Source organism: Rhincodon typus, chromosome 33 (assembly GCF_021869965.1).
Source record: "Rhincodon typus isolate 14 chromosome 33, sRhiTyp1.1, whole genome shotgun sequence".
In the NCBI taxonomy this organism is placed as follows: Eukaryota; Metazoa; Chordata; class Chondrichthyes; order Orectolobiformes; family Rhincodontidae; genus Rhincodon; species Rhincodon typus.
The window spans coordinates 12,845,566-12,862,030 of NC_063364.1; the positions used below are offsets into that span (position 1 = coordinate 12,845,566).

General features: G+C 42.2%; 1 protein-coding gene across 1 annotated transcript in view; it reads left to right on the plus strand.

Annotated features, from left to right (window-relative positions):
* Window positions 1-13,811: 13,811 nt before the first annotated feature.
* lysmd4 (LysM, putative peptidoglycan-binding, domain containing 4) overlaps window positions 13,812-16,465 on the plus strand; it is a 19,717-nt gene continuing 17,063 nt past the window's right edge. Inside the window, exon 1 of the mRNA XM_020509589.2 lies at window positions 13,812-14,044. The gene's annotated coding sequence lies outside the window, so the exon portion shown is untranslated. The remainder of the gene's footprint in view (window positions 14,045-16,465) is intronic.

Here is a 16,465-nt window from a genome sequence, read left to right on the forward strand (position 1 = left end):
GGATGCAGAAACTTTAAATAGTTTTAAGGTGGAGGTAGATAGATTCTTGAATACCAAGGGGATGAGCCATTCTTGGGGCATGTAGGAAATGTAGAGTTGAGGTTACAGTCAGATCAGGCATGATCTTATTGAATGATGTGGCAGGCTCAAAGGGCCAAGTAGCCTACTCTTGTTCCTTGTTTATCTGTTTGTACGAATCAAACCTTTAAGCTGTCACCTGGTGCCTGTAGGAACACCAACTTGTTTAAAAGGTTCAGACTCTGGCATGTTTATCTGCTTTATCTAATTGGGAGGTTCTCAACACTTCTCAGGCCACTTCACAGCCTCACATGACTGGCTGCTCCATTGCCTAAAACAGAGACTTCCTCCTTCTTTTCTAAAAACCTCTCCTTGATTAGGTTCAGAGCCCTGCTGCCCATAAACAAATTCAAATGGAGTAAAACTGGTGAACTCAATGAATGAGTCCCTGGTACTGAATCAAACACTAGCCTCGAGGGGTACTCATGGCCTAATCAATGTTTGTAAAGTCTGATTTCCCCTTTCTAGCACTGCCCCTGTGATGCAGGTGACACACTGAAGATATCTGCAGAGTCACACCAGTTTATCTTAACTTCCTGGAATACTTTGGGCACGGAGCTTGATTCTTGGACCAACTAAATTTCGATCAGCCCATATTGGATGAAGACATAGGTCAATCCTCTCACTGCTGTTTATAGAGCTGGTCCTCAGGGGAACAGTCTGTTTGAAATGGGCAGCCATGTCAATGATGGTAAGGATATGCCAGCAACCCTCTTTTGTTTTGAGCAGGAGTCCCAAACAGACCATTAACATCCCCTCCCTATTTTCTGCATATACCATCAGTTCTGAGAAAGGGTCACCAGACCCCAAACATTAACTCTGATTTTTTTTCTTCACAGATGCTGCCAGACCTGCTGAGCTTTAACAGAAATTTCTGTTTTAGTTCCTGACTTACAGCTTCTGCAGTTCTTTCAGCTTTTATTTCAGATGATCAGAAGCTTGTACAAGCGCTAACATCACAAAAAGTCAGGATAAAAATCAATGCACAAGAGTCACAGTGTATTAGCACTACACATTGCAAGAGACATGTATCTCAGTAAATGGCACTCTATGTTACAGCGAAAGAAAGAGTGTCTCACTGCATACTAGGTATCATCAATTCCACGCATTGGCAAGATCACACTTCATTGTCAATCCACAAACTCTCCTTGGCTTCCTGAATTCTTCCACCTGGTGGATACCAGTAGTCTAACAGTTGTGGGTCTAACAGTTGTGGGTCTACTGATATGCACAGGCCTCAATGTTAGCCACAATTCTTGAGATTCAAACCACACTGGTTTTGACAGAACAGACCACAGGTTATATAATTGAATCAGTCATTGCTCTGCAAGGAGAATCAAAATAAGATTAAAGTGAAACATCAGGTACTCGGATAATTACAGCTGATACACTGAGCAAATTAACCCAATCCACACAAACACAAAGTTATTCCTCTTGTTTTACGCAGTGATGCAACATTGAAGACATTTGCAAGGTTGCTTTGTTGCACTTTGGTCAGAAACTGTGTAGAAACAGACTGCAATCAGCAACTACTGACGATGAGTGAGTCGAAGTTTGCAGAAGATCATCATCCAGGGAACAGCCTGATAGTATTAAAAAAGTACATGAGGAGATTTGGTCATTTTGGACATACAGAGATGAAATTGATATTTCGTAATACGTCATTTTCAATGGAAAACAAGTCCTAATACCAAAAGCATTCCAATAGGATGTCATGTCAATCCTACAGCAGGGACACATGGGTATTGAACGCACAAAACGACTGGCATTTGAGTGTGTTTACTGACCTGGAATGAGTCTTGAATGTAAGTGAGGCGCGTCAAAAACATGGCAGCAGAGGGAGCATCTACGTTTTACTGATGTTTTATCCATACCTTGAAGTAGGAACAGACCTATTCACTGTGCCCTGCCAGAGAATCAGATACAAGTGTTCCCTTCAATACAGAATCAAATAAATATGTGGAGATTGTTTTAAAAATGCAGAACCACACAGCAAAGGCAGTGAATGGAACTTGCTGAGTTGCTGTCGGAGAAAACTAGCATGGACATGACAGGCAAATGGACTCCTTCTGTGCCATGCACATTCTATGATTCTGGTTGGCAGTGCTGAATAGCATTTTTTGCGTAGATATTGTTACAATATCTGGTATAGAAGCCTTGAGGCAGACCAATTAACAGATTATTCATTCTGGTACAATAATCTTATTTGCTTTTCACAAGGCCTGATCTGATTTGAAATGAATACAGTTCATATGTTGCCATGCATACTGTCTTGATGTGTCATAAATCTTAAAACCACCAGGCAAATTTCAGTTTTCTTTAAGTTTGATAGATGTAACATATTCCTTCAGTTTTTTTACAATTGTTACTATTTTTTATGATGGAACTTGGACATTCTGCCCTCTCTTTTAATTAATTTATAGCCCAATATATTTAATCTTTAAAATTAATGTGCATTAATTTTTTATGTTTCATTATTGCACTCTGTAAAAGTAGGTGGTTGTACAGAAAATTGTGACTTGGTTTTTATAAATTGTGGTTACAGCCAAAGCTACATTTCCTACAGAGTAGAAAAGCATTATTAACCATATTTCTGTACAAATGCAATAAGGATCGCATACTGTTGTCAGCACAAATGCTGCAGATTTTGTCCCCTTGGAGTTTCCATTTGAGTGAGTCTTTTTAGTGTAATTGGCTTAACAATAGCACAAATGTGTATCAGATCTCAGAATTTTACACACAGATGGTTTTCATGGAAACTTGGATTTCCTCAGTCCTTTCTGCAAGACCAACCCACAAAACTGCCTAGAATGAAGTACCATCATGATTAAGAGATTCCATTAATGGTGCAGTTTGTTGGCCTTTGAAGGGTTAAACCAAAAATTTTAGGTGCAAGGAGAATTCCTCAGAGATAGTTGCCATGGTTTACAGTGTAGCAGATAACAGAACACATATATGGTTAGGAGGGACAATATCTTCATAGTGACTCTTTGAACATTTCTAAACAAGTAATTCTATTGTCGCAATGATATAAACTACAGACAATTAATCTTGAGAATCTCATTGACTAACTTAAATACCTTGGATTTAATTTTGAGAGGAAAACCATTTCAAATGACTTAGAATACTTCAGGACGACCATCAATGTTACCTGACCTGAAAGCAGTCATGATCAACAGGAATTTCTAAATGGCATGGTTAATCACATATCACAGAATCCCTATAGTGTGGAAACAGGTCCTTCGGCCCAACAAGTCCACACCAACCCTCAGACATCCCAGACCAATCCCCCTAATCTACACATCTCTGAACACTAAGGGCAATTTAGCACGGCCAATCCAACTAGCCTGCAAACCTTTGGACTGTGGGAGGAAACCCACACAGACACAGAGAGAATGCGCAAACTCCACACAGACAGTTGCCCGAGGGTGGAATTGAACCTGGGTTCCTGGTGCTGTGACGCAGCAGTGCTAACCACGGAGCCACCATTGCACAACATTCCATGGAAGACTGTGACTATGAGTTAAGATACCAACATTGACGAGGCTATTGGAAGGGCAATTATCTGGACATTAAAATTCAGCATCTGGAATGTATTGTTCAAAAGGTAACCATCAAATGTTTTGAGGATCGGACACTTCGATTACAGGTTTTGCTGGGACAAGGACTTAAACCTGGAACTCATTATGCAAAGAGAAGGATTGTACACCCTCCGTCCCTCCCATCTATATCAAAGGATAGCAGGGGAACTGACGATGGAACATCAAGATTCTTTGCAAAAATCCCTAACCTGTGCCAACAGCTGGGTTTGACACCTTGAAACTTCCCTCCCGTGAGAAGCTATGATGTAAGCTCATAGCTTTTGCTACAGGAAGGAAACAGTAAAATGAACAATAGTCACAACTATTCACAATAACATCAAAAGGAAGGACTTTCTCTTTCTCCTGGAAGTGGTCATTATTCTGAAAACAATGGTCATCCCTAAAAAAAAACTGAGAGCTGAGATGTTTTTTAAAAAAGATGGAATTCTGCTGCAGAAGAACGAGCATTACAACATTTCATACCTGCATTGAACTGCAAATGTCTTTCTTTTCAGTTCTACCTCCTCTCTTATCTTATTCTTTTTGCTTGTATGAGTGAGTGTGAGGTGTGTGTGTGTTGTGGATTCAGGATAGTTTTGTTTTATACTTCAGTGAACATCAATAAACTAACTCATCCTCAATTTGGATTAACTCAAGGATATCCATCTGGCTTGCTCTTCATAGCTCTTAGGCATGCTTAAATAGATATTGATTGGGAAAAGCTCACCTTTTTTAATCAAATTTCAATCAATCAAACTCAGGAGTTGGAAGAGAGGATATTACTCATCCATCTTGACAGCTGTAACACTCTGAATTAGTTTCCTTCTTTGTAATAAGGCGGATGTGATAGTTGGTCACATGGCAGGTGCAGGACAGTGTAGTGTAGTGTGGTTCAGTCAAGTCAGTTATGTATATATAATGTACAGTAACATCAGTAAGCATAGAATCCAGACTATGGGGAAGCGATGGTCTAGAGGTATTATCACTGGACTGTTAATCCAGAGACCCAGATAATTTTCTGGACACCTGGGTTCAAATCCTGCTATGGCAGATGGTAGGATTTGAATTCAATAAGTATCTGGAATTAAGAGTCTAATGATGGCCATGAATCCATTGCTGATTGTTGGAAAAACCCATCTGGTTCACTAATGGCCTTTAGGGAAGAAAACTGCCATCCTTACTTGGTCTGGTCTACACGTGACTCCAGACCCACAACAATGTGGTTGACTCTGACTGCCCTCTAGGCAATTAGGGATGGGCAATAAATGCTGGCTAGCCAGCGATGCCCTCATCCCGTGAATGAATAAGAGAAAAAAAAAGTGTAAGTCTGTGATGTTATAACAAAGTAACTAGCAAGTGTTGTTCATAAAAGTGTCTCAAAAGGAACCCAAATGTTGTGGAATATACTATATAGGCTGACACGTAGGGCAGGACTCAGATTGTATCATACTGACAGTGCTGCTCGACCCTAGAAATCACATCACAAACAATTATCTAAAAAAGGAATTCCCCATCCAATTTCAATTTCTAAATTTTCTGTGTCGTATGAATACTTCTTAATCAGCCAAACATTGAGTTTAAAATTGAACTTTGTCAATCAAGATGGCGTTGGAGTAGGATACTTCAGCCAGGGCTCATCCATTCGGTTCATTCCTTTTCTTTTTTCTCTCTCCTTTATTTTTTATTTCCTCTTCTCTCTTCTCGGCCTCCCAGCCTCCGACTTTGTGGTGTCTGACCTCTTGGCCTCGGTAATCACAGCCTCCAACCTCGCAGCCTCAGAACTCCCGGCTTCTGAATTCCCAGCCTTGGAACTCTTGGCCTCAGCTCAGATCCAACAAAGTGTCCTCTCAGCCTGGCATGGTGACCTTCCAGCACGGTGAGGCATCATCCCAACCCAGTGTGACTCTCTCTCGGCCCAGTGTGGCTCACTCTCTCGGCCCAGTGTAGTGGTCTCTTGGTCCAGCATAGTGGTCTCTCAGTCCGGTTTGATGGTCTCTTGGCCCGGTTATGGTGGTCTCTCGGCCCGGTTGTGGTGGTCTCTCAGCCCGGTTGTGGTGGTCTCTCGGCCTGGTGTGGTGGTCTTTCAATCCAGTGTGATGGTCATTTGGCTCACTGTGGTGGTCTTTTGGCCCGGGTGTGGTGCTCTCTAGGCCCGGTTGTGGAGGTCTCTCGGCCCGGTTGTGGTGCTCTCTCGGCCCAGTTGTGGTGGTCTCTAGGCCTGGTTGTGGTGGTCTTTCGGTCCAGCGTGGTGGTCTTTCGGCCCGGGTGTGATGCTCTCTCGACCCAGTGTGGTGGTCTCTCGACCCAGCGTGGTGGTTTCTCAGTCTGGTTTGATGGTCTCTCGGACTAGCATGGTGGTCTCTCAGCCCAGCATGGTGGTCTCTCGCCCAGTTTGACGGTCTCTCGGCCCAGTATGGTGGTCTCTCAGCCCAGTGTGACAGTCTCTCAGCCCAGTGTGACGGTCTCACGGACCAGAGTGCTGGTCTCTCGGCCCAGCATGGTGGTCTCATGGCCCATCATGGTAGTCTATCGGGCCAGCGTGACGGTCTCTCAGCCCAGCGTGGTGGTCTCTCGGCCCAATGTGATGGTCTCTCAGTCTGGGTGTGGAGGTCCCTCGGCCTGTCATGGTGGTCTCTCGGCCCAGTCTGATGGTCTCTTGGCCCAGCTTGGTGGTCTCTCGGCCCAGCGTGGTGGTCTCTCAGCCCAGTGTGGTGGTCTCTCAGCCTCAGCGTGGTGGTCTCTCAGCCTCAGCGTGGTGGTCTTTCGGCCCGGGTGTGGAGCTCTCTCGGCCCAGTGTGATGGTCTCTTGGCCCAGTGTGACGGTTTTTAGGGCCAGTGTAGTGGTCTGTCAGCTCCAGCGTGATGGTCTCTCGGCCCAGCGTGGTGGTCTCTCAGTCTGGTTTGATGGTCTCTCAGCCCAGCGTGGTGGTCTCTCGGCCCAGCGTGGTGGTCTCTCAGCCCAGCGTGGTGGTCTGTCGGCACAGCGTGGTGGTCTCTCAGCCCAGCGTGGTGGTCTCTCAGCCCGGTGTGGTCGTCCCTCGGTCCAGTGTGGTGGTCTCTCAGCCCAGTGTGGTGGTCTCTCAGCCTCAGCATGGTGGTCTCTCGGCCCAGCATGACGATTTCTTGGCCCAGTGTGACACTTTCTCAGCCTGGCGAGCACATTGCTCTCAACTTTTTTTTTCTCCGTTTTATAATTTATTCCTAAAACTTTTTACTTCTCTGTTTTACCAAGAACTGCAACTGAAGAAACTGTACCTAGGGACCTTTATATCTAAGATGGCGCCATAGGCAGCAACTTATATACGTTTCACTGTACTCATTTGAGTACATGTGACAATAAAACAAATTCTAATTCTAGTTCTAATTTTTTTTTATTGCAATTTGAATGAAACATTTTTTTGGACTGGGGCCTATATTTGTACAATCTAAATTAATGTTTGAAAATAGCACTTGGTTTCAATGCAGTGTGAGCCATAATTTTTTACATTACAGCATTTCAGTAATGCATGATTAGTTTTAGATTCCCTGGCCTGCAATAACAATGTAATGTTGTGGCTATGAGAGAAAATAGAGTTCATTTTGGACTTTCCCATATATTTATTTGAACTAATGGTGGAAGCAGATTCCAAAAGGTGTTGGGATCATGCTTAATCTATCAACCATCCATCGAAACAGCAATGGCTCTAATTCCAAATCTATTACATTGATGGAAATAACACATAGCAAACTTGGAGAAAGAACTAGGTGTTATAATCTTCCATACAGAATTACCATAGTTGAGTGGTAAGGAGTGTAGGTTATTTTTTAATTTAACCAATTTTCATAATCAACCTGTCCAGAGATGTTACTACACACCTCTGCAGCAAGTGGGACTTGAACCCATGTCTTTCAGTTCAGGGGTAGGGACACTACCTCTGTACCATAAGAGTCATCATTTGAAAAGTTCGAACAGGTTTGCCTAATAAACTTGATTAATTGCCATTAGACTGCAACTTACATACACTTCCTTAATCTGACATGCTGCTTCTTAGACTCATAGCTGCTGTTATATGGCATCATTGTGGCCCTTGCTTACACTAGGGTCTTAAAGCAGCAACACAAAAATAAGGACCTTTGCAAAACAACAACTCTATTGCATATCTACTGCAATTGAAAGCCATGTGTCCAAAGGTCACATTTGGCCATTTTAGAAAGAAAAAGGAATAAACAGAGAAAATGAGAGAGAAAAAGAGAAAGAGAATGTAAAAAAACTGCAGGAAAACTGTTCAACTTTAGAAGGCATCACCTTCTACTAGAATAATCCACCCTATTCTCATCCATTATCCACACATGTACCACTTGCAGGGATCATTGATAGTAGATTGAGGAATAAACTCTCTCCAGTTCTTTTTGTCCCTTTCCTCTGCTTCACTACTGTTATTTGGTGGGGATGTTGAATGCATAGATCAGAAATCAAACCAAAATCATTTCTGGTCTGGCATGGCTTATTTAGTTTCTTAATTATTTACAGGTGCTTCAAATTATTGAAAATAAAACAGCCGCAAGGTTCCTCAGGCATTATTCCCTCTGCAAGCACCTATCATCGCTCTGAGCAGTTTTTTCACATAAAGGTGGCTATGCCCTTGGTTGTAATTACAACCTTTTGCCGTGTTTCCCCAGTAATGGGTATACTTTCTCAGCAGACTTCCACAACCACCAAGAAAGCATGGAGAGGATCTACTTATTAGCAATGATGAACACATAAAGTCCATCCAATCTGACCCTCACAATTAAAACCCAATGTAGAATCATAGTAATGTTACAGAATGAATGGAGACCATCCAACCCATTGAGTTCCTGTAGGTTCTGTTCAAATGCAATTTAGTTTGCTTTATTTCCCAGCCATTTCTCAGTAGCCCAGCAATTATTTCCCCTCCAAAGTTCTTATCCAATTCCCTTTTGAAATATGCAATTGAACCTGCCTCCTCCAGAGTCTCAGTTAGGGCATTTCATAACATAACCACTCGTTGCATTAAAAAAATTTCTTCACATCTCCTTTGCTTCTTCTGCCAGTTATTTTAAACCCATGTCTTCTGATTCACAGCCATTCCTCCAGTTTCTTTCTCTCTATTTATAATGACTCACATGATTTGCCTCTATCAAATCTCCTCTCAAACTTTTCCTTTCTAAAGGGGAACAGTTCCAGCTTCTTCAAATTATCCAGTTGGACGTTTCAACTGTATTTCATGGCTGTCAAGTGTTTCTGGGTCATCCTGAAGGTGCCAAATATACTATTTAAGTGCAAACCTTTTTTATAATAAACATCTATTCTTCAACCCACTTTTCAGAATTCACTCTCTGATCCATTTGGAGATAAAATAAATTAGTCTGGAAAATCACTCTGCCCCTAATTCCATATGTACCTTCTGTGAAAGGTGATATCTGCATTACATTAAGTTAAAAACAGCCTACAAAATAGATCAAAACTGAAAGAACTCCAGATGCTGTAAATCAGGAACAAAAAAAGAAGTTGCTGGAAAAGCTCAGCAGGTCTGGCAGCATCTGTGAAGAAAAAAATCAGAGTTAATGTTTCGGGTCCAGTGATCCTTCCTCAGAACAGGGTCACTGGACCCAAAATATTAAGTGAGTTTTTCCTCACAGATGCTGCCAGACCTACTGAGCTTTTCCAGCAAGTTCTGTCTTTGTTCCTACAAAAAAGATCATTTAGCCCATCATGCCTGCTTCACCATTCAATAAGATCCTGATCAATCTGATGGTGGCCTTAACTCTGTTTTCCTACTTGCCCCTTAAACCTTGAGCTCTCCATACAAAACTATGTCTAGCACAGCCTTGAATAAATTCAATGACCCAGCCTCCTCTGTTTTTCTGTGGAAGAGAACTCCAAAGACTCACAGCCCTTTGACAGAGAAGAAATTCTTTCCTATCTCTTTCTTAAATGGAGACTTATTTTTAAGCTGTGTCCCCTAGTTCTAGATGGCCCTGTGAGAGGAATCAGCTTCTCAGCATTTAACTTGTCAAGCCCCCTCAGATTCTTACACATTTCAATAGATCATCTCTCATTCTTCTAAACTGCAAGGAGTGTAGGTCTTTATTTGGACTTTCTTAGTACAGTTTGAGAGATACAAATAAAATTAGTCAATATCACTTTCACTAAGGGCTGGACCTATCACAAAAAACAGTCTGCGTGTACTTTCAGACTGAGTTACTGGCTGAGTGCATAAGCAGGGAGCATTGATGTATAGAGGCAATTCAGACCTGACTCTGCATTGATTTTTTTTCAGTTTAAATCCAGTCACCAGGTCTAAATGTTTAAATCTAATCTAAATGTAAATGTCTAAATCTTTGTATTAAACAAAGATGCTTGACAGGTATTGGTAGTAGTGGAAAATAAGACAGAAAAGAACTCATGTGGGTAAGTAATTTGTCATTCTCGTCCCTGGCTGATCCTTACATATTTTTTGCAAGGATGAAAATGCTACCGTAAACTATAAGATCTCTGTGCTCCCAAAAACTTGAAATAAGTAAACTGCTGCTGAAAAAAATCACCGCCGTTGAAAAGAACTGATGGGATTTTGCTACATATTCATGTTAAAACATCATAATTAACATAGGCTGCAAGAGGAATCCAAACTGTTATGACATGCCGAGATAACAAGGTGCAGAGCTGGATGAACACAGCAGGCCAAGCACCATCAGAGGAGCAGGAGGGCTGACATTTCGGGCCTGGACCCTTCTTCTCTGTTATGACATGCCTGTGTTTTATTTCATTGTTTTTGACGAACTACTTGTTTGTACAAGCTAACCTGGACTCCAGACAATTTTTTTGAGTTCATGTTTTTCATGTTACATCAACATACCTCAGCTCTTATATGGAAACTGTGTCTTATTGCACTTCTACAGGGCATTAGTGAGATCAGACCTGGAATATTGTGTCCGGATTTGGTCCCCTTACCTAAGAATGGATATACCTGCCATAGAGGGAGCTCAGTGGAGGTTCACGATGCTAATAGTGGGGTTGACAGGATTGTTCTATGAGAAAACATTGTTTGGACCAGCCCTGTATTCAGTAGAGTTTGAAAGGTTGAAAGTGAATGATTGAAACGTATAAAATTCTAACAGGGCTGGACAGTCAAGATACAGGGAGGATATTTTCCACGGGTTAGAGAATCTAAAACCAGGGGATATATTCTTGGGATGAGGTAGCCTATTTAGGACTGAGATGAAGGAAAAATTTTTCACTTGAAGGGTAGTGAACCTGTGGAATTCTCTATTACAGAAGGCTGTAGAGGCCAACTCATTGATTATATTCAAGAAAGAAACAGATACTTTTTTAGATACTAAATGTATCAAGGGGTATGAGGAGAAAACGGGAATATGACATTGAGCAGAGGATCGTTCATGATAAAATGGAATGGGAGAGCAGGCTCAAAATGCTGAAAGATCTACTCCTGCTCCTTGTTGCTTTGTTTCTACATTTCTAAACATGAAATCATAATCTATTAAGAGTTTTAAATAATTTACTAGAGTTTAGAAACACGCAGAACATTAGGAACCACTGCTGACTCTCCCAGAATCTTCACAGATTTGTTAGACTGCGGGAAAAAGATTCCATGAAATGAAATAAGCAGTCTCTCTGAACTGATTTTGAGAATAACACACTTGCAAATCACTAGCGATTAAAGACTATTGAATAGTTTTCTGCTTGGAACATTTTCAATCAGGTTACCCCTGCTGTAAGCTGCTTTAGACATCTCCATTAATGTGGAGATCCTCCTGGGCAGAAAATCCCAGCTCCCTATAATTAAAGTCCTCATGCCCATGTAGTCAGGGTGACTGTACCCATTTTCTACATCCGTGTTACAATTAGTGCTTTAAAGCTCACATTATTCCCCAGCCTCCACGCAAAGCTGTTGGGCAAGCTGCATTCCTGTTTTAAGAGAAAAGGTAATGTCCAAACAAATGCAGTGTTAATGAAAGCAAAGAGCACAGTTGAGAGCCCCAACGATGCATAAATTGCCTGCAACCAGACTGAAAATTTAGCCATTTTTAAGGTGCAACTTCTAGCACTTGTAACCAACACCGATATGGATTCTAACAAACTGAGAGAAGCATAAAAAGAGCAAAATACTGTGGATGCTGGAAATCTGTAATAAAAACAGAAAATGTTGGAGAAACTCGACAGATCCAGCATATTTATGGAGAGAGTTAACAGAGGTAACGTACCTAGTCCATTATAGTTATTCTTCGGAATTACTTCAAGCTGAAATTTTTAACTGTCTCTCTCCCCACAGGTACTGCCAAATTTGTAGAGTTTACCCAGCATTTTCAGTTTTTTTTAATGAATGAAACATAAACTGGTGGAAATGCTGCTGAGCTAACAGAAAATATGCCATTGTCCACCACTTATCTATCTAATTGACCTGATTTATTTAAAACAACATGAGACTGTAATGCCCTCGAAAAGATTAATTGAGAACTAGTGGAGATTGAACTCCAACTATGTTGCTAAGGTCCAGATTTAAGGGTGAACCAACACGAGTCACATGTTCTTCAAAATTACATGTAGTGCTCACATTTGTGGCTAATTCGGGTGGTGTACTAATATTCACCTTGTATTTCACGTTGATGTCATCAACTACTTTTAATAATTTTCAGTAATAAAGTTATTTGGGATATCTTTAGCATGTAATAGGTATAAACAAATACTAGATAGTTTTAAATACAATATACAATTAATATAGGGACCACTTTTGATAATGATGTACAGTTCTGGCCAACATATTACAGAATGGACATCATTGCTCAAAGTTTTGGCAAAGATCTGTAGCTCGGGTTGTGGGTGAGGTTGTTGATTTGCTTACCGAGCTCAGTGAGCAAGTCAACAACCTACCCTGGACATAATTGCTGTCAAGAGAGTACAGACCATGTCTACAAGAATGTTGTCAGGTCTTAAAAATTTCAGGTATGAGAAAAAATATAATGAGTTTGGTCTGCTCTCCTTAGAACTGAAGAGGTTGAGGGGTGACTTATTTAAGGTACACAAGATTATAACAGGCTTGAATAGGGTGCACAGAAAAGACCTATTTCCCTGAGTAGAGAGGTCACTTACTGGGAGTTAAGGTTGATTAGTAGAAAGATGAGAGGGGACCTGATGAAAAGCATTTTTTAACCAAAGGGCTGGTGGGTGTTTGGAATTCTCTGCCCAGTTTGGTGGTTGAGATGGAAACCCTCAACTCAGTTAAAAAGAACCTGGATTTGCAGTTGAAGTGCTGTAACCTTCAAGACTGTGGACCAGGTGCTGGTTAGTGGGATTAGTATGGGTGACTGGTTTATTCAGCCAGTGCAGACATGATGGGCTGAATTGCCTCCTTCTGTGCTGTAATCTTTCTAAACTTCTGCAGTCTCTCATGTATCTTCCAGCACATATAAAAAAATACTGGATGGTGAATGCAAAACTGCTCCTTCTCCAATCCAACCCAACCCTGCAGCCCTCGAAGTCTCTTTGTTGCATTCTTGCAATTCTTGGGGCTCAGCTCCATGAAACCTTTTCAACAGCAGGAGGGTAACGGGGAAAGGTGATAGAGCCATGGGGTAGTATTAGACCTGGCATCATATAACCCTGTAGTTATTAATCATTCCTGCCGATGATTGAGCTCCTTTTTTTTTAATGAGGGGGTGGTGCAAGATGTTGCATGCACGGCACATCTGCATCTTACAACCGAAAGAACTTTGGATGCTGTAAATCAGGAACAAATGCAGAAGTTGCTGGAAAAGCTCAGCAGGTCTTGGCAGCATCTGCGAATCAAAAAATCAGAGTTAACGTTTCGGGTCCGGGTTCTGAAGCAGGGTCACTACACGAAACGTTAACTCTGACTTCTGCACAGATGCTGCCGAGACCTGCTGAGCTTTTCCAGCAACTTCTGTACCTGCAGCTTGCAACGTACCTCGGCCGGTGGGAACTTCAGTAACACCAGCTCCCGGGAGCAAGACACGTAGGCAGCGCATGCGCGGGCCGGCGGCGGCTGCCTCCGCTTCCTCACCCGAACTTGCTGGGGTCGTCCCCGCCCACCGCCGCGACGGCCTTCCCCTATTGGCGGACCGTCCCGGCTACGCGACACGCCAATGGTCGGCGCGACCGTCAGTCAGGAATTCCCCGGCCTCTCCAACCCCACCCCCATCCCGGGGCAGCCAGCAGGTTAGGGTGTAGCCAGTAGGAGGTGGGGGTTGGAAGGGACGGCTCGGGTACCCTGATCGGGCTGACGGCGGTGGGGAGGGAAACCAGGAGAGGAACGCCGGGGAAAGACCAGGCCTCAACTGTGGAAGCTGCTTGCGGTCGGGGCTGAGGGGCCCGTCGTGGCTGAGCTTGGATGGAGGGTCTGACCGCGGTGAGTATTGCTGCCCCCTTCCCGGGGGGAGATGGGCCCTGTGTTGGGGTGGGGGGAGGCCATTAGCCTCAAGATGTCAGCTCCCTCTTGTGTCTCTGAACTGACCCACTGTGGATGAAGATCCCTCGCAGCAGTATGTGGCTGGTAACACCTGAGGCCAACGATGCTGTCAAAGAGACGGGAAGAAAAATGTGCATCTTCCAGAGAGCCGGGCGTCTTCAGGCATCACCCTAATGACAACAGAAAATACAGGGGAGGAGGAAGGGAACTCCATCGACATTGCCTCTATCCCCAAGCATTTTCTGTTCATGTTTCACATTTCCAACATCCACAGTATTTTATTTTTGACTCCTAGACATTTATGTTGGGAGACTGTAGGGTTGGTTGGCACTGTGGTTTGTTTTTTTTTATTTCACTGTATGAATTGTTTTTCACCTCAGTTATGTCATTTAAGGGGAAGTCTGTGCAATCCAGAGGTCTATCTTCTTTTGGTCCCACTTTCGAAAAGCTGTGACTTCATCTTTCTTTTTCGGCTCTGTACAACCAAACAAAATATTTCTTCTACTTCCGGCACGCCGCTATTGGTAACTGTGTCATTCTAGGTCAAGGCTCTGAAACTCTCACTGTGGAGCACTCTACTTCCTGCCCTTTTAAAAGTCTTCTCAAAGCCTTTTTTTGTCAAGTGTTTGATATCTCCCACCATCTCTGGCTGTATCAATTTTTGTATGATTATGTTCCTGGGGTGCTTTAGTTTGTTAGGGATGCTTTATTAAGGCAAGTTGTCTTATCACAAAAGTACAATAATAAGTTGAGTCTATCCAAGCATTCCTTACCTGAGACTGACAACAGATTATTTGCCTGTCTGACCTCTTAGCAAAAAGAATGAATAAGACCAACAAAGTAGACAGATAATGTTTTTGGGGAAGATTTTGTTTGAGACAAGTAATGCTAAGGCCAGTATTACCAAGTAATGTTAATATTTTAAATGTTTCCTACAGTAGCACTGGAGACAAGTAATCGCACAATATCTAAGACCAGGCTTTATCTTTAAGGAGAAAATAGTGAAGTTAATATTACTGGTGCGTGCCCTTTGTCATGGTACCTAGTAAATTGATTTGTTTGATTAAAAGCTATTACTTGTAACTGGTCAACTACTGAACGCTATTGGGTTTTATTTATTTTCATTATATCATGAGAGTTTTGTCTCTGGCACAGTTTTAGTAATAAAGAAAGTTCTTGGAGTATGTGGTATCTTTTGTAACTTAAGGATGTCATAGTGACTAAAGTTCTCTTAAAGGGAAGATGCATAAAAAGGGAAATGCAGCAGACACACAACAAAGATTCAAAAGCCATGATATAGTTACCCCAGTCTTTATTTTGTACTGCCTGTTCCTCTACTTCCCTTTAATAGACATTCAAAATTGATTAAAATCCCTTTAAAATTTAGTTGTGCTGTGCCTGACAAAATAATCTGTGCCATGTCTTTTTCTGTTGTCAATGTGTGTGTTATATACATGTCTGCGCAGTTGTACACGCCTGCAGCCTGGTGGGAACGTTGCCTCAGGTACACCCAAACTGGCGCAAGCATTTGCCAGCATTGCCATTGTGCTTTCCTTTTTAAGTCAAAATGTTTAAGTCTCTTGAAACCAAAAATAGGGTTTGACTTGTATAGAGTATGAAGATGAACCACTGTTGTGGGTCTGGGTGATTGCCGTCCTTGACGTTCACTAAGTGGGAGCTACTCTGTCGGTGTGTCTTAAATCATTCTGGCATCTTCACAGCACAGTCATGTCACCTGATTGATCCCTTGCACCCTATATAGGGTACCAGTAAGTAAAGTACCCATTTGGGGAGCAAAATATTGGGCCTGACTACTCATTACAAATAAAGCATGTATTATCTGAAAAGGGAGGGGAAGGAATGCTCAAGACATGGAAAAACAGTTTTGGAGCCAAATTAATGGGTTTATCTCGTATAGTGCAATGAATGGTCCCTGACAGACAGCTGTGGTCAGGAGGAGGTTAGTGGTATGGGAGGATTCCTAATCTGCTTGAAATGCATTAAACAGTAAACGGATTTCCGCTTTACCCCCCTTAAAAGTGCAATGGAGCAGCAACAATAGGCAGATTAAGTCATTGTCTTATTCGTATATCTAGGTGTAAACAGGAAGAGGCCTAATAATTTGACTATTACGGATTTAGTTAATTGTCATTCTCAAGTTTGACACTTTTTCCACACTTCTCTCTGCTTTGTCCTAGTGTGTAATTTTCTGGCTGTATCAAACCTTGAACAGCGCAGTTACAGTCAAACACTGGAATTTAGTGTAAAAAGTGATTAAGCTATAAGGAATAAGGTGCAGAGCTGGATGAACACAGCAGGCCAAGCAGCATCATAGCAGAAAGGCTGACGTTTCAGACCTAG